Raw genomic sequence first — 24,099 nt, forward strand, 5'->3', positions numbered from 1 at the left:
GCTCCCAAACTTCATGAAGTAATGAAATTTTCTTGTCCACATTGCACACATTCACGGCTTCCCTAACCCCTGCCAAAAATGAATGATGGGCAAAAGAGCATTAATTACATACCACTTCCAAAATGTAATCCATCTGATGTACCTATTCAATTTAAGTTGAGAGTTATTAAGAAAGCACTGAAATTTATGACAAGGTCTCACTGCACTCACTATTTCTATATTCATTCCACATTTCCCTCTCAGCAACCAATGTAAAGGTGGTCACAAGAGGCTCTTCTTAAATTAAAATTAAGAGACCACAATCTTCCAAGTATTGACTCCAGAATGAGCTGCATCTGCCACAGCAGACACCTCATCAGATAAAGACCAAAGGAAAAAGTCAGATAAACTTTATGAAACAATTTAAATAAAAGCATTCACAAGCAGGAATTGCTAAACTCACTAAAAACTGCCACAACACACTGAACTCATGCAGCAAAAGGCATAAAAGAGTAAAAGCACTTTTCTAAGTCTAAGTCGGAGAGATGTTACGGGCCAAAGGCTGGATTTAATTTCCTTATAATGCACTTTTCTAAAAGAAGAATGGACTTATACAGTGGTAGAGGTGGGTACATTGGCAACATTTAAAAAGACATTTGGGCAGACACATAGATAGGAAAGATTTAGAGGGATATGGGCCAAATGCAGAAAAATGGAACTAGTCTAGTTTAGGAATCCTGGTTGGCATGGATGAACTGTCTACTTCCGTACCGTATGACTCCGTGTCAAGATGTAGACCTCACTGGATATGCCTATATGTGCTGCTTACCTCCAACTGTCAGCGAGGTGGTGGTGCTGAGCTGCAATTCCTTGAGCCACTACAGTCCCTGAGGTGTTGGGACACCCAGAGTGATGAGATCCAGAATTCTGACTCAGTGGCAATGAGGAATGGTCATGTAGTTCCAAATCAGGATGGTGTATCGCTTGGAGTTAAATATGCAGCGGTTAGCTTCTGCAGTATCAACAACTTTTGCCCTCTGTGATAGAGTTTGTTGGTCTTGAAAGAGCTATCAAGACAGTCCTGGTGAGTTGTTGCAGCACACTCTGTAGATAGTATATAGTGTTGCCACTTGTCAGTGTCAATGGTGCAGGAACTAAATAGTTAGGGTGGTAGATAGTTTTCCAATCAAGCAGGCTATTTTCCTCCACATCGTGTTGAGCTGCTTTAGTATTGCAGTGGCCCTCATTCAGATAGTTGGACACTTATCCACCATACTCTTGACCTGCGCCTTTTGGATGGCGGACAGGCTTTGAGATACATACCACAAAATCCCCAGCCTCTGCCCTACATTTATAGCCACAGTATTTAGAAAGGTTGAACCAATTCAGCTTTTATTTAATGGTAATCACCAGAATGTTGATCCTGGGTTTTTCAGTGATGGTCATGCCATTGAATGTCAAAGGGAGCTGGTAAGATTGTGTCTTTTTGGAGATGGTTTTTGTTTGATAATTACATACTATAAAGGTTATTTTTTCAATTACGAACCAAACCTGAATGTCTTCTCGCTCTTGCTGCTTATGGACACAGGCTGCTTTGGGATCTGAGAGCTCACGATTGGAACTCAACATTCATAACTGCACAATGTTGTGACTTCCAGCTTCATGGAGGACAGCAGTCATAGGTGATGATAATTGGGCCTGGAACATTATCCCTAGGAACTCCTGCAGTGATATCCTGGGATACAGATGCTTGGTGTTAGCTATGACTCCAGAAAGGGGAAATATTTCTCCATTTCATATTATCACCAGCTTTGCTATGGTTTTTGACACATGTCAAATACGGTCTTGATGTGAGACTGATTTTACCTCTGGAGTCCAGTATTTTTGTCCACCAAAGGCTGTACAGAAATCACAAATCGAGAAGCCCAGGTGAAAGCTCAGTGGCAGTGAGCAGAACATTGATGTGTAAATGCCAGTTAACAGCAATAGAAATACCCCTTTCCATCACTTGTCCTGATAATCAAGATTAGGCTGATGGAGAGCTAATCGGCTGGAAATGAGTTCTCCTGTTTTTTTGTGGGTAGGATATACCTAAGCAATTTTGTACATTGCACTGGAACAGTTTGGCTCAGAGCACAGCTAGTTCTGGAGCACATCTTAAATTCTATACAGTTGCTGGAATGTCGTCAGGGGCTATAACCTTTGAAACATCCAGTGCCTTCAACCATTTGTTGATATCACAGAGTGAATTAAATTGGTTGAAGACTAGCATCTAGGATAGTGGGGGTCCCCAAAAGAGTCTGAGATTAATCATGTACTTGGCATTAATAGCTCAAAATGGTTTGAAACACTTTAGCCTTATGTTTTTCACAGACAGCTGAACTTCATTTTCATTGAGGATGATGAGATGACGATGAGGATGCCGATATTTGTGAAACCACCACCTCCTCCATTAGAATACACAAATGGGTGTGTGGGTCTAGAGCTTAGATTGGATCTGCTTGCAATGGGACCATTTTGTTCTGTCTATCAATCAATGGCATGGAAGTACTGCTGTGTTTTAGCTTCACAAATTATACACATATTTTTACACTCAGCTGCTCAGTCAGTCATACTGCTACCGAGCTACTCTTAATGACAGATAGTGAAGACCCCCTTCCAGGATACATTCTTTGCTGACAGACAGGTTAAATCAACAGTCATACTTCCCATTTTGATCATAGCAGTAAGAAAAATCAAAATCATGTCAGCTTGGAGCCCAAGTGATGCCTTCATAACCAAGAGGTTCAAAGGAATTCTTTTGCTAGAGTCACAATTGACAAAGAACCAGATGACCACTTGGAATCTGCTTTATAAAACAAACATTGACGTGGATCAAACTGAGGAAATATTTGCAGGGGTAAATACAGAAAATAAAATGTGACATTCATGCTATCTGTAATCATTTCAGATTTTTTTTTTTAAACAAAGCAAAACTAATTAATGGTCAAAGCCTTGAAGGCTAGTTTAAATATGCAATGAGAGAAGCTGAATTATTCATAATTTGTCAAGACAGGCCAAAAACAAATCTAATATCATTGAAAGTGAAGGAACCAATTTTGCTTAAAAGTCTCAAAGCAAAAAGTACATCATAATTGAACTGCTCCTTCCATAAATCAATGCTTCACAGAAAACAAATTTTATTTCATTCTTGACTGTGTGGGAGATCATGGGAAGCAGGCCTCTCCTCAAATTAGTGATTTGCACTGAGAAGGTGACTGAGCAGAGGAAGACAGGTTTATATTTTCATTTTGAACTGAAATCAGAAAGCTAGGTCAAAAGTAGATGAGCCTTGCTCTTCAGTTTCCACTCTCAAAATGAAAAGCATTTAGCATTCCTTATAATTATATATCTTATACAGAACAATAAGCTGCTTAGAAATCTGGGATTAAACGCTTCAGTTCACAATTTGAGTTCTTCAAATTATAAGTCGTTATTTATATACATAATATCAGCCCAGAATGAATGGAGAGTATGTTTGGTACTGCACCACATACAGAGGCCATTCTGCTATAAAAAAATCAACAAATCTATGCGTAAAACTAATCTGTCATGCAACTCACCTCCAACTGTCATGTTTTGCTCGCGAAATAGCTCTACTTGTATCAAGAACTACAACTTTAGTCTTGAGTTTGCTTTGGGGTATCGATGGTCTGTTTAATTGGAAAAGGGATAAAATGGGATTGTACCTCCAAAAAAACAGTGAGATTGCAGAGCAGAATTAACAGTCAACATTTGACTTGCAGACAGCGTGTCATCTTAATGGTCCCTGGTCTATAGTGTAGCTAGCTCAAGACTGTTTTCTCACTGGTCACACACATCAACATGAGCCCAAAAATGTACCATCTTAGAGCTTCGTAAGCAAGCCTACAATATTTAGAGAGTTAGCCAAAACCTTTTAAATTAGAGCACTGCGGCTGCAGCAGCTGGGAGTCACTTGTGAAGGAGAATCGAAGAGGAGTCTTACATGAATACAAGTATATCAAAAATATAAACATTTTATATACAGTTGAAGGCTTTAGATGCACAGCTTCACCAAACTCAATTAAAAAAGACCTAACTTAAGAAGTGACTCGGACTTGGGAAACAGCAGCACTGGAGACCAGTATCCTTGGATGGTCAGCATTATCCAGGAGGGCTTGATGAACAAGGTAGAAAAAGAAATGTCATGTATCTGCAGGGAGCCAAAATATTCCCAGATGCCCTACAAAAAGGCAGTGAGAGAAGTCACTGACGTCAATGCCAGGATTCTAGCCTTGAGGACCTGGACACAATGCTGTCCAGTGGCTTCAGTTGCGGGACAAGGTCAGTGACCATATTTCCAAACGCTACCAGTAAACCTGTGCCCGTTTCCATAAACATGGTACCAAAAAATCCAACAGCAAATTGGCAGAGGGATTTACACAAAATTGGATTCCGTCCTATTCTTATGGAAATGGTGGCCAACCCTGACGAGCACATTTGTAGACCCAAACCTGAAGTAGTATGTGATAGATAATGTCTTAGCTGCCATTGGAATACTAAAAGTCTAAAGTTCTCCATGGACTCTCTAGAACCACAATACCAATAGCATACATACAAAGGTGCTATCCCACTGTACAATTTTGTCTCCAACCAATCTGCTCCCTTTGGCATGACTGGTGATATGGCCTCCTGATAAGACCCCATCTCATAGCTAGGTTTTCAATTCGCAGAGTACATACAAGGTACCAACATACTGGTTTTCCTGAAGAGCACATGTAGCACATTCAGAGGCACATCTGGGTGGAATTTTGAATCTAGTCCTTCAAGTCATGCCTGTCTCCAATACGTTTACGAACAAATGTCAATGGATATGGTGCACAAAGCATTTCACAATACCCTCTAAAAGGAGCAGAAGATATGCCAAAAACATAGCACAGGGAATATTTGTCCACTGACATATTCTATGCTTCACCCCAAACTTGCTACTCCATACACATCTGGACCTCCAAAGTCTTAATTTTGTGGAACATTGAGTCAGGAATTAATGGCACTTGTTCTCCAATCAAAGACAAGGGATTAGTAAAAAGGATTTTTCACTATGAACAGCCAATTGGTTCAAAATATCAAGCCTTTTCTTCCACTCCTTACATCTTCCAAAAGGTCTTCCCTTCATACCACATACAGTGAAGTGATCGAAATTAAAAGCTCATCAGGTGGGAATCACAAAAGTCATATGCTACATCATCCACATTTGAATGTACTGACCCCAGAACATTGCAAAGACTTGACTGAACCACCAGTTGAAGCTGCTGTAGTCATCATTCTGATGTAATAATTACACTTTAATGTTTAGAATGACCAATCAAACAATCAATTAGCCATACTTTTAAGGTCATAAATATTTCACAAAAGGTTCAATTTACAGATTGAGTCTTATTATATTTCAGAAATTGAAGATAGAGAAAATACGAGTTGGACAGAAGCTGCAGAAAATCTTGAACTAAATTTGCACAATGATAGTTGGGGAAAGTGGACCTAAACTTAGATTGTTAGCTGTATTAAACAGACTGTAGACAAACATCTATTTACATCCAACAGCCACACAGAGAAATTTTAATTTACATGAAATGTTGTGGAAGATTACAAATGGAAGAATACAGCTAGTTTGGCACCATCTGCATCTGTTGTTTGTATGCGCTTCTTGCGCATCAAAGACTCTTGAGCTTTGGAAACACTCAAACTTACAGCCAATTAGTACAGAAAGTGTGGCTCATTGACTAGGCAGGAGTTTACTGTTAACACACAAAAGAGATTAAGTATTGACATATCAAGGGGAAATGAAGAGGTGTCTTACATGAATAAAAATAAATTAAAAATACAAACACTTAAAATACAGTTGAAGATTTTAAAGCCACAGCTTCACCAAGACCTCAATAAACAGAAGTCTCATTTGTGTATCTCAGTTACATGTAGCAAAGTTGAGCAGTAAAACTAGTACCACTTCAGAAATTAGCAAGATCAATATTTATATATCAAAACCAGCATTGAGCATACTGTGAAGACCCCAAAATGTGAACAGTGGACTTCTCTTTCGCCAATGGAGCACAGACATAAGAACAGAATTAAGCCATTTGGCCCACAAGTCTGCTCTGACCTTCAAAGAGACCATGGCTTATCCAATAATCCTCCATTCCACTTTCTACCTTGTCCCCGCAACCCTTAATTACCTGACTGATTGAAAAGCTCTCAACCTTGAATTTAAAATTTAACACTTAAAATCACAGCCTCGACAGCCCTCTGTGAAGCATTCCACAGGTTTACTACCCTCTGGAGAAACTAAATTGGTCCTGGCAAAGTGTAGAAATGGGAGCGATAAATCAGGAGGTTTTATTTCAGGTTGTGTGTTGACAGGATCATTATAAATCTTCTGCAGGCCAATGCATTGCTACCATCATCTTTCACTAGTATCCCCTACTGGTTAGACAGAGACACAAGGATCTTTGATTGGTTCACTCCAAGCTATTCAGTGACGCAAGAACCGGAGAATCAATTGTTGCTGGCAGTTAGGAAAATTCTGTCATTGATAACTGGTCACTCGTCTACAGTTCAATCAGCTTCTTTTTTCCAGTCAAGACTGCATCAGTACACTTGCATAGTTGTATTGTCTGTAAATCAAACTTCAGTCACTGCTTGTTCAAAGAATTGTTTATATGATGCTTGCCATGGGTATCAGGGCAATTGCTTTCACAATGTTTCAAAAACTGTTTTTTTTTTAAAAGCACTCTTGCATATTTCTGTCTCCATGTTTTGTGAATACAAAATGAAGGTCCTGAGAGTTAAGTAGCCTTACGTGAGGTATCTTATCAAAAGTTTTTGTTAAAAAATGATAGAACCGCAGCAGACCGGAAATCAGAGATAAAAACAGAAATTGCCTAGAAAACCTCAGCAGGTTTGGCAGCATCTTTGGAGAGAAATCAGAGTTAATGTTTTGGGTCCAGTGATCCTTCCTCAGAACATGTTCGTATGTCTTCTTTCTGAAAATTCAAGTAGGTTACATTTATTGGCTTCCCTTTATCTACATTGCATGTCACCTCAAAAAAAATGTTCCAATAAATTTGCCAGGCAATTACCACCAAACTTGTGGCCATTTTAATTTTGAATTTAGGTTAACCATAATTTTGATTTTGGCCTAAAAATGTAGCCAGGATCAGACAATAATTTTAAAAAGGCATGTATTTCAATGCCTGTGAGAATAGAAACAAGAGACATTTTGCAGATGCAAGAGATTTGTGTAAAACATCCAAAAAAGTTTTTTGTACTGAAACTTGCACAGGATAGATTGTATTCTACACCAATTTACTATGCACATTGTGCTCATACATACTAACATTGAGCTTTTAAAGCAAATAAATGAGACCCAATCTCAGAACAGAGCTTAACCTTTGTTGAGATCACTCAAATTCTCACAAAATACAATATCACCAGTTGTACAGATGGCAGCTGTCTGCTAGTGGAGTAGATTATGAGTTATAATGTTGGTGGCTTGCCACATATGGTGGCATGAATGAAAAGGCATTATTAATGAATTAGTGTGGATTACAATTTGGCACACAATTTTCTGCCAAGCTTTTTGTTTTAGGTTAGGAGAAGATATTTACTAAATGCCTCATTCAGGTCTGATTGCAATTTGTACTTTAACCAGAAAAGGGAAAATATTTGAAAACCAGCATAACTAATGCGTGCAAACTCCTCATTCCGAACAAGGATGCAACACATGGATATCTTCTGAAGAAATAAATGATACAGTGCAATTGAATGTCGCCTGAGTGTATGGGTGAGAGAATTAAAGTGCTTCCTTCTGTTCACTGACAAAACAAACGGCGCATAGAAGAACAAATCAGTGTTTCAAAGCTGCCAACGCTCAAAGCGGTTAATCAGCAAGAATCGCCTGTTCAGAACAGAGAAAAATTTCCAATTATCCAGTTATTAGCACAATAATAAATCAACAGACCAATGACTGACACAATTTATTAAAAATAATAATAGCTTAAAAGATCAGAACTGAAACACAATACTTTCAACATCACAGCTCAATAGCATTAAAAATAAGAACCTGCTCCAAAAATCCTCATTTTTGCTGCAGTTATGCAGCCTTTCCTGTATTGTAGTTGATTTTTGTCATTGATGATGCCACTCCAGTGACCTTAACACTGTAGTGTTGGCATAAAGGTGGCACAGAGAGTCAACATTTATCCTGAAAATTCAAGAGTGGTGAGTACAGTAGCAGTATAATTTGACGCTGACCTACTTTGAAGACTGCTAATTGAACCATTTAAAGCCACTTGGAGGAGATCGATACCTGTATCATAATATTTTATACTTACACCATTCAAACAATTATTTAAAATCAGTGAAAGTGTACTGAAAACAACAAATGCTGGAGATTTCAGTGGGTCAGACAGCATCCATGGAGACACAGCAACTTTTTGAGTCTAGTAGACTCTTCATCAGAGCTGAAGTGAAGTGTGGAGAGGACAGTATTTATGCTATACTTTGGCAGGGTGGAATGTGAGGGGGTAGTGGGTGTCGGTTGCTGTCACCTCACACCGTTCCAGGCAGGACTCTCCCGTCATTCCACTGATCCATTCACCCACCTCCAGTATTCACCCTCCATTTGGACTTCTTCCCCGGCCTCTGACCTGCCCTTGATCTCTTCATTGAAAACTGCAAATATAACATTGGCTGTCTTAATTCCCTTTCTCCTCTCACCAGCTGCAACTTGTCCCCTTCTGAAATTGCCACAGTTCACTCTCTTCGGCCCAACCCTAACTTTGTAATCAAACCAGCCGACAAAGGTGGTGCTGCTGTAGTCTGACACACTGATCTTTACCTTCTGAAGGTTCATTACCAGCTCTCGGATTCTTCTTTCTACCACCTCCTGGGCCATGACACCAAAGATCTGACCAGCAAGCCATTGTCACTGACCTCATTACCTCCAGAAATCTCCACACCACCACCGCCCCCATCCCCACAACTGCCTCCAACCTAGTCGTCTCCCAACCCTGATAGCCTGCTTCTACCTCCTTCCTGAAATCCATAAACCAGACTGCCCTGGTAGGCGCATCATACCAGCCTGTTGCTGCCCCACTGAGCTCATTTCCTCCTACCTTGACTTTGTCCTCGCTTCTGTTGTCCAGACTCTGCCCACCTACATCCGTCATTCCTCTGATGCCCTCCATCATACTGCCAATTTCAAGCTCCCTGGCCCTAACAGCCTCCTGTTCACCATGGATGTCAAATCCCGCTATGCCTCCATGGGCCATCAGGATGGTCTCAGTACTCTCGGCTTCTTCATCAACCAAAGGCCTGAACATTCCCCAACTACCATCTACTCCACCTGGCTGAACTTGTTCTCTCATTGAACAATTTTTCTTCTAATTCAGCTCACTTGAGCAAAGTCAAAGGAATGGCTATGGGCACCCACCTGGGTCCTCGTTACACCTGCCTCTTTATTGGCTATGTGGAATGATCCTTCTTCCAGTGCTCCACTGCCCTCCCCTCCCACAAGTCTTTTCTTAGTACATTGGTAACTGCTTCAGTGCCACTTTATGCTTTCATCAGGATCTTTGCCTATAATTTCCACCCCTCTAATTGTCGCACTGTACATTTCCGACACTTCCCTTCCTTTCCTTGACCTCTCTTGTCCCCATTACAGAGAATAAAAACTGTCCACTGCCATCCACTACAAAGTCACCGACTCCCAAAGCTGACTTCACTACAGCTCGTCACACCCCACATTCTGTCAGGGATCCCATTCTCCCACTCGCTTCACTTACATCACATCTGTTCAGGTGATGCCACTTTGCAAACTAGCACCGCTGATGTCGCTTGCTTCTTCCACGACCATGGTTTCACACCCATTGTAGCTGACAGGACCCTCAACCGCATCTGACCTATCACCCATGCTTCTGTCCTTGCCCCTTCCCATCAGGGAAACAGACTGATTCAAAGAATCATTCTCCACCATTTCAGACAACTCCAACAGAATGCCACGACCAAACACATCTTCCCCTCGCGCCACTGTCTGCATTTCACAGGGACTGTTCCCTCCGGGACACCCTAGTGCATCACAGAACCACCAACACTACTACCCACTCTCCACAGCACTTTCCAATGTAACTACAGAAACTGCAACACCTGCCCCTTCAGCTCCCCATCCAAGAGCCTAAACAGTCTTTCCAGGTGAAGCAGGATTTCACCTGTACCACCTCCAATCTTGTCAGAAGTCACACAACACCAGTTTGTAGCCCAACTGGTTTATTTGAAGACACAAGCTTGCGGAGCCTCTCTCCATCTTCAGGTGTTAGTGAAAGAACTAGTATCAAACACTAACCTTTTTAGTTATAGATTCTAAGGGTCACACCACTGTTGAGGATGCATTAAACAAACCTGAGATGCTGTTAAATCTTTAATCAGTTCGAAGGTTTTGGTTGATTAATATGTATATGTAAATTCCTGAATTCCTTTTACATCCCTGTCCTACGAACTAAAGGTTTATGAGTGTAAAGAAGACGTGACATTTTCAGTCAGACAATGCATATATTAGCTGTGAGGCCTTGTTCAGAATCAGATTGTGTTTTGGTTTGGAGTCAGACTGGTTTTGCTTCGAAAGTAGGAATTTATAAAACACCATATTGACGATAAATTATGTGCTTTTTGAACAAAGCAGAAAGAATCTGCAAATACAAATTCACCCCATAGATTCACGTGTGTGCGCAAGAGAGAGAGCACGAGTACATATGCATGTGAGAGTGTGTCTATTTGAGAGCGTACAGTGTGGTGGGGTCACATGGAATGAGACATGAACCCAAGATCCTGGTTGAGGCTGTCCTCATGGGAACGGAACTTGGTTATCAGCCTCTGCTCGGTGGCTGCACTGTTGTGTATCCCCCAAGTCCGCCTTGGAGGATGCTTACCCAAAGATCTGGGGCTAAACATTCTTGTCTGCTGAAGTGTTCCCCCACTGGGAGGGTACATCCCTCTCTGGTGATTGTTGCATGGTGTCCATTCATCTGTTGTCATAGCATCCACATGGTTTCACCAGTATACCATGCCTCAGGGCATCTTGCCTGCAGCATATGAGATAGACAACATTGGTCAAGTCATAGGGGTATCTGCCGTGCACGCAGCAGGTAGTGCGATGGTAGTGTCCATGTCGATGACCTGACATGTCTTGCAGAGGTTGCCAAGGCAGGGTTGTGTGGTGTTGTGGTCGATGTTGTCCTGAAGGCTGGGTAGTTTGCTGCAAATAATAGTCTGTTTAAGGTTTCTCGGTTGTTTGAAGACGAGAAGGGGAGGCACAGGGAAGAATTTGACGACGGGCACATCATCATCAATGTGTCAAAGGCCGTGAAGAACATGATGTAGTTTCTCCACTCCTGGGAAGTATTGGATGATGAAGGGTATCCTATCAGATGTAACCCATGTCTGTCTTTTGAGGAAATCAATCATCACAGTTCTTTGCTGTGGCACATTAGAACTGATGATCATTGAGGTAGGCGTCGTATCCTGTTCCTACAAGGACATCTTTCAACACATTTAGGTGTCTGTCTTGTTCCTCCTCATACGATCAAATCCTGTGCATGTACAGGGCTTGTCCATAGGGGATGGCTGTTTTAACATGTTGAGGGTGGAAGCTAGAGAGTGCAGCATCGTGAAGTTATCCAAAGTTTGTGTTAGAATGAGGTATGGAGGTGTCTGTCTGCAATTGAGTTATGTGTGTCCAAGAATGAGACCGATTTTAGAGTGTAGTCCATGGTTAAGCAGTTGAAATCTTCTAACTGATTACTAATTTAACAGCATCTCAGGTTTGTTTAATTTATCCTGATCAGTGGTGTGACACTTTGATTTTTTACTTATAAATTCTGTGTCTGATGCCACCTCTGTCACTAATGCCTTAAGAGGGAGAGAGGCTTTGAAAGCTTGTATTTTCAAATAAACCTGTTGGACGATAACCTGGTAATGCAGTGTGGAGCTGGAGGAACACAGCAGGCCAGACAGCAGAGGAGCAGGAAAGTTGACATTTTGGGTTGGGACCCCTCTTCAGAGATGACTCCCGCATGTGCAGTTCTTATGATCTCTAAGTGGACTTTAACCTGGTGTTGTATGATTTTTGACAACACCCACCCCAGTCCAACACCGGCACCTCTACACTGTGTCCTCCAATCTTGGGTATCGTATTCACTACACCCAATGTGACCTACTCTACATTGGAGAAAACAGATGCAGACTGGGTGGGCACCTTGCAGATCACTCCAGTCTGTGTGCAAGCAGGACCCTCACCTTCCTGTAGCCAGTCATTTTTACACAGTGTCATGCTCACCCTCGGCACGCCACAGTGTTCCAGTGAATCACGATGCAAACTGAAGGGAAAAACATCTAATCTTCAGACTAAGATACAACGAGGTGTAGAGCTAGATGATCACAGCAGGTCAAGCAGCAATATAGGAGCAGGGAAGCTGACGTTTCATGGGTCTAGGCCCAAAGCGTCAGCTTTCCTGCTCCTCTGATGCTGCTTGGCCTGCCGTGATCATTCAGCTCTATACCTTGTTATCTCAAATTCTCCAGCATCTGTAGTTCCTATTATCTCTAATCTTCAGACTAGTTTTTTTTCCCCTAAAGATTTTTTTCTGAAGAAGAGTCCAGACCCAACATGTCTGCTTTCCTGCTCCTCTGCTGCTGCTTGGCCTGCTGCATTCATCCTGCTCCACACCTTGTTATCTCTCATCTTCAGACTAGGCACTTTACAGCTTTCTGGACTTAATACTTAGTTCAACACTTCTAAATTGTGAACATTTCTTTCCTTTCTTTTAGCTCGTTATCACGTTCTCTCATGTCCTCCCATCCCCACTCACCACCCACCTCCGCCCTCCCCCAATCCCAATTAGTGGATTTACAAGTCTGGCAGAAAACACACCATTATTCTGCTATTCTCACATTCCAATCACTAAGTATCGGAATTATTAACATCATTTCTCCACCAGCACACAACCCCCACACATCACACCCCCTCACCTCAAACTATAGTATAAATACTTTCGCCACCACACTTCACTTCAGCTCTGATGAAGAGTCATCTAGACTTAAAACATTAGCTTGCCCTCTCTCCATGGATGCTGTCAGACCTGCTGTGATCAACAGCATGCGTTGTTTCCAGTACAGTTTCCAGCATCTGTAGTACTTTGCTTCTGCAGTCAAAGCGTATGTCTATTCAACCAAATAGTGTCTTGAAAAGTTTGCTTTGAAACGATCATTGACCCGATGAAACTTAGCTTCCTCAAGTCCTTTTCTTAGCTGATGCATTTTACTTACAGAATCTATTAAAATCACTGTTAATGTGATTTTCTTGTGGGGTAAATGCATTGAATTCTGTTTGTTGGATATGCTAGTTTTAATTATTGCGAATCACTGCCTACAAAACCCACTACATATCAGAGATAGTCGGAACTACAGATGCTGGAGGATCAGAAATAACGAGGTGCAGAGCTGGATGAACACAGCAGGCCGAGCAGCATCATAGGAGGAGAAAGGCTGATGTTTCAGGCCTAGACCCTTCTTCAGAAATTACATATCAATTTCTCTGCCAATACGATGTCTAATTATCAATGCTTATAAAGAAATCACAAACTTTAAACAAAACCGTTATACAAATTCAGTTTGTAAATATCTCAAGATTTCATAGCTTATTTTTAAATTGCACATTGCAAATTTTACAAGATAATGTATGGTTTAGAAGGGGTGGATGCTAGGAAGTTGTTTCCGTTAGGCGGGGAGACTAGGACCTGTGGGCACAGCCTTAAAATTAGAGGGGGTAAATTTAAAACTGAAATGAGACGACATTTCTTCAGCCAGAGTGTGGTGGGTTTGTGGAATTCATTGCCGCGGAGTGCAGTGGAGGCCGGGACGTTGGATGCCTTCGAGGCAGAGATCGACAAATTCTTGATCTCAGAAGGAATCAAGGGCTACGGGGAGAGTGCAGGGAAGTGGAGTTGAAATGCGCATCAGCCATGATTTAAATGGCAGAGTGGACTTGATGGGCTGAATGGCCTTACTTCCACTCATATGTCTTATGGTCTTATAACAATACTTTGACTTTGCTTAGGAAGTAAATAATATTTTAAAGAAAACCAAAAGAACTGCAGATGCTGTTGATCAGAAATAAAGACAAATTGCTGGTAAAGCTCAATAGGTCCAGCAGCATCTGTGGAGAGAAATCAGACTTAATATTTTGGGTCAAATAACCCTTCCTCAAGGGTCACTCTACCCAACTCTGATTTCTCTCCATAGTTGCTGCCAGATCTGTGGAGCCTCTCCTGCAACTTATGTTCTTGTCACTAATATTTTAGTTTACTTGTTTACTCCTATCTCAAATAAAAACAGTTTGTTTTAATTGGACACTTGTCAATATCCTCAGTCTGCCCTAACTAATTTACAGCCAACTCATTACAAGTGCAACATTATTACAGATGTAAATAAAGGAATTAAAATAGCACCTTGTCAGTACTTCAGCACGCAGAATCATAAAATTGCTACAGTGTGGAAACAGGCCATTCAGCCTATCAAGTCTAGACTGGCCTTCGAAAAGGGTCCCACCCAGTAATGGCACCTGACCCGATCACCATAACCCCCACTTACCGTGGCCAACCCATCCAGGCTGCTCTTCATTGGACCTCAAGACAAAACCAGACCACGCAGCAGAAACCCACACAGAATGCGTAAACTCCTCGAAGACAGTCACTCAAGGTTGGAATCGAACTCAGGTCCCTAGCACTGCGGCAGCAGTGCTAACCACTGAGCCACATTGCCGCCCTGTCCTATCTACTTTGCAACCAACACGTGATTGTTACCAAAATAGTGCTCACACCCACTTCTACCTCAGCTCAAATGCTATTGAAATTCTTATGCATAACTTTGTCACTTCTGGACTTGACTGTTCAAATACTGTGTTAGTTGATCTTCAATCTTCCGTTCTGTATGAACTTGAGCTCGTCCAAAGCTATGCTACTGACTTACAAGTAAAATCTTGCATCAACGTAACATATTTAAAATGTCATAACATGTCCCAAAGCACTTCACAGGAGCATATCATACAATTGTTTCTGTTTCAACACAAAGCCACATAGGGAGGTATTAAAACAGATGCCAAAAGAGTTTGAGCAAAGGTATGCTATTAATGAGCTCTTAAAAAGGAGGAATGAGGTGGAGATTAGCGAAAGAATTCCAAAGATTAGGGGCTCAACAGCTGAATATACAGCTGACAATGGAAGAATGACGAACATGTTGTCTGCGTAACAGGCCAGAATCGGAAAATTGTGGTTATTTACGAAGTCCTGTAGGAAACTGGGAATAGGAAGGGACGAGGTCACAGAGAGATATGAAAACCAGTCTAGGCAATTTTAATCCACATCAAATCCCATTTGTGCCCACTCTTGTGTTCAGTGACTTAGACTGGCTCCTGCTCGGAGACGACTTAAACTTAAAATTTTCATCATTGTTTTCATCCCTACATGATTTTGGTTTCTCTCTCAATTCCTCTGACCCTACAACCAGAGAACTCTGTACTTCCCTAACTGAGACCTCTACGTATTCCTAATTCTAATTTTTCTGCCTGTGAGGTGGTGCCTTCAATTCTCTATGCCTTAACTTTTTTTTGATACATTCTTCCTTCAAGATTCTTCTTAAAGTCAACATCTTCAAACATACTTTGGTCACTTTTTGCAATATCTGAATTGATTGCTGTCAAATTTTGGTCTTTTTTTGTTTGGTTTTGCAATGCAATCGTAAACTTGTTACAACCGGATGGGGAAAGATGAGCCAGTTCCCCTCATTTCAAACCCCTGCTTTAGCCAGAGATTTTTCATTAATTTTAGCACACATCTACACCAGATTACAATTAGAACATGGTAGCAATCAAAATTAAGAAGTCAATTACAGAATTTTCCACAGTGAAAGAAAAATGAATTTTACTACTGACTAGACCAGAGAAAATTGGAACATTAAATACACAAGCACATGCTTAAAAAGTGGTTTCAAAAGGTTAATAAATGTAGTTTCAGGAATATTGCTGTGGACAAAACCAAACCCCCTCAAAACATATCAAGGAGATAGCATAGACCCCAACTTTTACCCTGTCTCTATACAAGTGTAAGGTGCTGTGTTCCACATGTGATTTGACTGTTCAAAATACTAGGCTTTGAGCAAACTACACTTTATTTATATGCCACAGACAAAAATAAAGAATTGGTTTAACTTTAAGTCTATCAAAATACTTAAAATAATATTTACATTTAATTACTTTTCATTAACTGTCCCAATATAGCAGAATCCCATAAACACACCCTTGGCAGAGGCAATTTCAGTAAAACAGATTTCTCTCATTTGCAATCTCCTCCAGTCCAGTAGAAAGGAAAAATTGAAAGAATGAGTCTAATAGCAGAACAAGAGAGCTCAAGTTTTTGCAGCAGCAGATGGGGAGCTGTATTGAGCAGCTTTGACTCCAAAAACTCATTTCAACAACTGAAAGCAAAACTAATATCCTGTCTGAGAGCCAAACTCCACCCACTCATGTATCCTTTGTCCACTTTCTAAGAGAAAAAAAAGCCATTGATTCTGCTTTCCAAAGCACAGCCAACTTGGCACCCAATTACAAGAGAAACAGGACAGAACAAATCCTTCTTAAAAGGCACATAAGATCACAATATTTAAGAAAGAAATGAGTGTAAAGTGGAAGTGGGTGTAGGAAACTAACAAATGAAAAATAAGGAGCTAGCAGATGAACTGAACAGATTTTGCAATGGCCTTCACTATAGAGAATACTAGTAACATAAAAACATCTAATGAAATTGGAAGGATGAACTCAAAATTACAATCACCAGGGCAGTAGTACTGAAAAATTTGCTAGAGTTCTGGGACTCAAGTCGCAGGGTTCTGGTGGGAGTCATCTGACAATAAGTGGCTACTGAGATAGTTATATTGGTTTTATGTCACTAAAATTCACTGGATTCGGGAAATCTTTCATTATATTGGAAAAGAACAAACATAATTCCTGTGTTCAAAAAGGGGAGATAGAAAGCTGGAGACCTCAGAGCAATTAGCTTAACATTTGTCAAAAGGAAGAAGATGTTCAAGCAACATTATAGCAGAACACAAAGGAAAAAAAATAAAAGCAGTCAAGCAGAGATAACAGTTTTGAAAAAGAGAAATTGTGTTTAACCAACTTGGGCTTCTGAAGTAGTAATAGGTCTACGGATAAAGGGGGATCCAGTGATTTTAATATATTTAGATTTCCACAGGGTATATGATAAGGAACCACAACAAAGGTTATTGCAGAAAGAGCTCATAGTGCAGGAGTTAACATATTGCCACGGATAGAAGATTGTGTCCCATTAGCTAGCCAGAAAGTAGGCATCAATGGGTCATTTTCTGATTGGCAAGCTGTAACTAGTGGTGTGATACAGGGATCACAACAGGACCCTCAACCTTTTACAATTTGTGCAATAGAATCAAAGGTATAGTTTTTATATTTGACGATAGCACAAAGATAGGTAGGAAGGCAAGTTGCATTTAGGGCATACGGAGGTTACAGATAAGTGAATGGGCAAAAGACCTGGCAAATAGAGTATATTCTAAGGAAATGTGAAATTGTCAATTTGGGGAGGAAAAATAGAAAGGATTACCTAAAATGGTGAAAGATCGCAGAACTTAGATGTAGCAATACCTGGGTACCCTGGTGCATACATCACATAAGGTTAACATACAGAAACAGCCACTAACTTGGAAAGCTAGCACAAAATAATCCGTTTCCAATGAAGAGTCTAGGCCTGAAATGTCAGCTTTCCTGCTCCTGAGCTGCTGCTTGGTCTACTTTGTTCATCCAGCTCTACACCTTGCTATCTCAGATTCTCCAGCATCTGCAGTTCCTTTTATCACTGATACAAGAAAAATCACTTATTGTGGGGGCGAAATGAATGCAAACGCAGGGCGGTCATGCTTCAGATATATCAGGCACCAATGAGACCACATGCAGTGTGTATAATGTTCAGTGTACAATATTGGTCTCCTTATATTAAGGAAGGATGTAAACATTACAAGTGATTAAGAGAAGATTTATGTGACTAATACCTGGAAAGGGAGTGGGGCTGATCTAAGAAAGAACAAAAGTTCAGACAGGCTATATTTTTATCTGAAGATTGAGAGTAAGACTAGATTGAAACATACAAGACCTCGGGGGTGTTGTGAGATGGTGAATGTTGAAAGGATGCTTCCTCTTTGGGAAATTCTATATCTAGGAGTCTTTACTTGAAAATAAGGCATTGCTATTTATGATAGAGATAAGGACAATTTAATTCCCCCCTCACTGTGGGTTGCAAGTCTTTAGCATTGCTCCACTGTTTTTGAGGAAGAGGAAGTCTTTGTATTTTTTTTGAAAGGGAGAGACTGGTAGATTCCCGATAAGCAAAAAGGGATGAACAGTTATTGGGCATAGGAAGCAATGTGGAGTAATTCATTCAGCCAGGATTTTCTTGAATCACACAGCAAGTTCCAGAGGTTGAGCAACATCCTCCTGCTCCAACTTCTCATGTTTGTAATAGGGGATTTTCCGCCAATTTTTTTCATCAGACTTTGTTTTGAGAAGACACAATAGAGAGCATGACGACTTTTGGGAAATTTCACAAATCAGGATGGAAAGTGTGAAATCGACCAGGAGATACAGATCTAGATTTCAATTCCTTAGTGTAACTCCGACAATTTCAGATCAAACTGATGGTTTCAGGAGTTTGGTTCAGCCTGGTCACATGACTACTGCAGCCATCTTGAAACAGGTTTTGCCTCTTTTGAAACCATCTTATTCATACAAGGTTCCAGGTGCTGAAACCAGGTGACAAATCAAAAATAAAGTCCATTTTTACCACAACAAAATTATACTGGTTTCAACAAGGTGGAATTTTAAAGATACAAAGTGCGGACCTGGATGAACACAGCAGGCCAAGCAGCATCTTAGGAGCACAAAAGCTGACGTTTCGGGCCGCTGCTTGGCCTGCTGTGTTCATCCAGGTCCGCACCTTGTTATCTCGAATTCTGCAGCATCTGCGGTTCCCATTATCTTTGGAATTTTAAAGAGTTTTATTTTATATTAATACTGCATTAGAAAATAATGCAAGTCCTATTACAACAATGTTCAAACAATGACACTTTAATTGATCTAATCAATCCATAGCAAGTTTTCAGAAGAAACAGGCAACACTGTAGAGACAACTCTGAATACATCTGGTAGAAAATACATTTTGAAAACTGTAGCAGTGACTACACAACAGAATCAGAGGCTGTAGAAACAGCAAAACTCTTTCAGGCTGTTTTCATCCTTCTCTTGAGATGCACGTTTTACTGGCGTACAATTCAGTTCAACACGAGCTGGCCAAATATCCAAGCAGATCATCTTCACATGTGAATGCACATCCTGGTGTCAGCACTGTCATTAGATTTCACAACCAAAACCTGATCCTTGCCTCAGTTCATATTCAAAGATTTTCATCCAGAGTTACTTGAAGAAATCAGTAGCAGGAACCTCTTTCTCAACCCTTCAAAGAATTATGAAATCAATTGTGATGGTCCAAACTTATCAGTTGGTCTCAGCCAGGGAAAACGTATGAGGATCAGTGTGTTTAATTTGTGACTGCGTTCAGAATCATAATTATAGACTGAGTGAGGAAGCTAATCTGAAGGAATTTTCAGTTCTGATTTGTTACGAGACAACTCAGGACAAGTATGGGCATTTGACTGATCCTCTATTTTGTTAACTTGCTTGCCATTACTTCAACAAGACAATCCCTCAGCTGTGGCCAATCTGCCAATGTGTCAACAGTGCATGATAAAACTTGGATTGGCTGAGCAATGTGGGGCCAGTTTCTGATTGGTTTTGCTATGATTTCACACAGAATCCCTATACGTGCGGAAACAGGTCCTTTGGCCCAATAAGTCCACACCGACCCTTACAGCATCCCAGCCAGACCCATCCCATTATAACTCACCTAGGCTACACATTCCTGAACACTACAGGCAATTTAGCACAGCCAATCCAGCAAGCCTGCACATTTTTGGACTGTGGGAAGAAACTGGAGCACCTGAAGGAAACCCACGCAGGCACGCAGAACATGTGCAAACTCCAAACAGTCATCCGAGGTGGAATTGAACCCGGACCCCTGGTGCTGTGAGGCTGCAGTGCTAACCACTGAGCCACTGTGCCATGGTGGTCTTCTTGTTGATTTCACTTCCTGTTATCTCCTGGCTGGTTCCCTAAGATGTCAATCACTTTTAGAAAGGAACATTATCTTCTCCAGGGGACATTATTCTCCAAAGAGAAGGGGGTGGGGCTGTCACATGCTTTATAAGAATGCTCATTAGACCCAATCATGTGATTACAACAAATCAAATCTTATTACTTGGCTGAAGGGACTATTTGAAGAAAGCTTTGCAATATTTGTATAGCCAAGGTCGACTTATAAGAAATTATGTAGGTAAAAATGATTAAAGATAACAAGGTACTATTCTGAGATATACATACAAAATACAAATCACATGCAAAATTAATTGTGGAGCGTCATTTCAAAGTTACAGTTAGGCCTATGCATACATTTAGAGAAAACAGCTGTTTCTCTTTAAATTTGCTTTGCAGACTACAAAATGCAAAAATAAACTCACATTTGTTCAGGAACAAGAGACTCTCCTACTATTTGTTCCATAATAGAACCATAAACCTATTACTTTGCACTGAGATGATTTAGCACAGTTCTCTCAACAGCTAAAATGTCACTACAGCCAAAGGCTTGTGTCATGACACTCATGTCTTACATTGATCAAAATTAAACATACTACGTGAACAGCTTTCTAATTTGATCACTACACAACCACGCAAAAATAATTCTTGGAGAAGAATACGTTCAATCCCACAACAGTTTGGAACCCAGGGTCTAGCCTGGAACTCTGAGATCTGTGAGCTTAATGTCACAACAAAATACACTCACCCACTGATTCACAGGGAAAATGCAATCATTTGAAGTTGTGAGGCTTACTGTAATAAACCAGTCTTCTGGCAGGCACATGTTTGCTTCACAGTTAGCAATGCAGCAAGGAATATTTCTTCAACTGCGATTTGAGAAGGTTATACCTCATGAGATTCATTGGCTATTCCATCCACAACATAATAACGCAGCACGACCAGGCCCAGGGATCTACAATCCTTTGGACACATTAATTAAAATTTGAAATCTATTTCAACTGACATTGTGAACTCAATGAAACTTATGTAGCCTTGCCAAGGAATGCACCTGACCCAGATTCTGCTAATGAACACCCAGAATCCATGGCATTGATGGTGTCATTACAGCTCATTGGAATTCTAGTCAAACTTACAAGATAATTTAATAATTCCAAGTCATTTTTGCAGCCCTGTTACAAAACACTGAACATTCAATCGAGGCTTTTTTCCTAAAAATTAGGAGAGTTTCACAAAGTATAGGCTAAGTATTAGCAAATGTATAAAACATTTTCAGGCAGAATCAGGAGTAAATCAAATTCAAAATATAAAATCTGACCTTTCACTGGCAATTTGCTGAGTAAAGAAACATGACTGAAAATACAAATGTCTAACAATTTCATTAAATCTTTTCACAGCATTCAGGTTGAGCTATTAAAGTGTTCTGATCCTAACATAAAAATTTTAGTTGGACCTCTGGAGGACTGTAAATCCCGTCAAGGGATTTAGTCGGCAACTTTGTGAATATCTTAGTCCAGACACTGACGTTATAAAGTGTCAAGTCGTATTTGTGTTTTGAAGAAAATAGATTGGCAAAAATGTTTTACCTGCATCTGCCAGACTCTGTTTTTATTTAAACAAACTTTTGGATACTGTTTGCATTTCAACAATTCCTCTAGCAGAATTCTCTTTTGACAACTTTGGATACAGTTTAAAATTTGATTAATTTTCATAGCATTCATATTACAAATCATTGTAACTGTCTCAAACCATCAACAACCCATTCAAGCCAAGGTTAAGAGAGCTATAATGATTTGAATGAAATTTAAAATCACCTTAATTTTATACGCACATGATTAGTGATCAACTTCTTGAACGCCAGACGTCAAATGAGAGGAACAGTCCTTGATACCAAGGCGGCATTCAAACGAATGTGGTGTCAAGGAGCCCTTGCAAAACTGGAATAATTGGGTATCAGGGGGCAAACTCTCTGGTGATTGGAGTTATACCCAACACATAGGAAGATGTTAGTGGCTGTTGGAGGCCAATCATTTCAGGTCTAGGACATCTCCGCAGGAGTTCCTCAGGGGTGGTGTCCTTGTCCCAACCATCTTCAGTTGCTTCATCAATGATATTCCCTCCAACATAAGCTCTGCTCCATCATAAGTGGAGGTGTTCACCAATGATTGCACAATATTCAGCACCATTTGCGACTCCTCAGACACTGAGACAGTTCGTGTTCAAATGCAAGAAGATCTGGACAATATCCAACTTAGGCTGACAAGTGGCAAGTGAAATTCACAGCGCACAAATGCCAGGCTGTGACCATCACTAGTAAGAGACTAACCAGCAACCATCTCTCGACATTCAATGGGGTTACTATCACTGAATTCCCTACTATCAACATGCTGGGGTTATCATTGGCCAGAAACTCAACTGGGCTCACCACATTAACACAGTAGCTACAACAGCAGGTCAGAAGCTAGGAATACTGCAGCAAGTAGCTCACCTCCTAACTCCTCAAAGCCTGTTCCACCATCTAAATGGCACAAGTCACAAGTGTGATGGAATACTCCCCACTTGCCTGGATGAGTACAGCTCCAACAACACTTAAGCAGCTTGACACCATCCAGGACAAAGCAGCTCACTCGATTGGCACTACATCCACAAGCATCCACTCCCCCCACCACTGACGCTCAGTAGCAGCAGTGAGTATTACTGACAAGATGCACTGCAGAAATTCACCAAAAATCCTCAGGCAGCACCTTCCAACCCCATGACTCCTGCTGTCTAGAAGGACAAGGGAAGCAGACATATTGGAACACCACCACCTCCAAATTCCTCTCCAAGCCACTCACCATCCTGACTTGGAAATATCACTGATCCTTCACTGCTGCTGGGTCAAAATCCTGGAATTCCCTCCCTAATGGCATTGTGGGTCAAACCACAGGAGGTAGGCTGCAGCAGTTCAAGGCAGCAGCTCACCACCTTGTCAAGTGCAACTCGGGATGGGCAAGAAATACTGGCCAGGCAGCGACGCCCACATCACACAAATGAATAAAAAATAATTTAAGGGCTTGATGATTTGATTTATTATTGACACATATACCAAGATAAGACCAATGTTACAAAATTCAGAATTTTCCCAATGTTAGTTCAATATTTTTATTACATTCTGAATTCAAAATTACAATATTGAATTTTGTGCTAATTTTTTGTCGGTCTCATGCATTCAGGTACAAAGCAGTTCAACTAACATTGGACCCCTCAGTTTTACGAAAAGAAACAAACTCTTTTTAAAAACACTTTCATACTGTACAAGTATCTCATGACATGTCTGAAAAGGAAGGAGAACTTAAACACAGGCTTTCTAGTCCAGAAGTAGCAATATTGTCATACGAGCACAAGAGCCAAGCTATTCCAGTTAAATCAATTCCATGGTTAACAGGTGATGGGAATTAATTTGTCTTCAAGCAGATACCAAAGCACTACCTGGAGGTTAGAGCATGGTGCTATTAACAGCAAGTTTCTCGGTGTCAATCCCCAGGCTAACCAAATCATGTGGACTTCCAGCTTAGCAGACATAAAAAGGGGCTCTTGGTACTGGTCCTGCCTCCGATGATGGAGGCCTCAGTTTAAGGCCCATTTGCCAAGGGGATGCCTAATAACGTTGATTGGGAAATATCTGGGATAGAATGTCCGTGGCCAAGCGCGTCCTGCAATGTGGGTGTGCGTAATAACATGAGCCCAGAATAAAAATGAAGATATTGAGGTTACTGCAGCAGTGATAGTGGCCCCACCAGAGG

At 40.8% G+C, this 24,099-nt stretch overlaps 1 protein-coding gene across 9 annotated transcripts in view; it reads right to left on the reverse strand.

Moving 5' to 3' along the window:
* plekha7b (pleckstrin homology domain containing, family A member 7b) overlaps positions 1–24,099 on the reverse strand; it is a 442,105-nt gene that overhangs the window by 334,812 nt on the left and 83,194 nt on the right. The gene's annotated exons all lie outside the window — the stretch shown is intronic.

The sequence above is a fragment of the Stegostoma tigrinum genome, chromosome 17 (genome assembly GCF_030684315.1).
Source record: "Stegostoma tigrinum isolate sSteTig4 chromosome 17, sSteTig4.hap1, whole genome shotgun sequence".
NCBI classification, from domain to species: domain Eukaryota; kingdom Metazoa; phylum Chordata; class Chondrichthyes; order Orectolobiformes; family Stegostomatidae; genus Stegostoma; species Stegostoma tigrinum.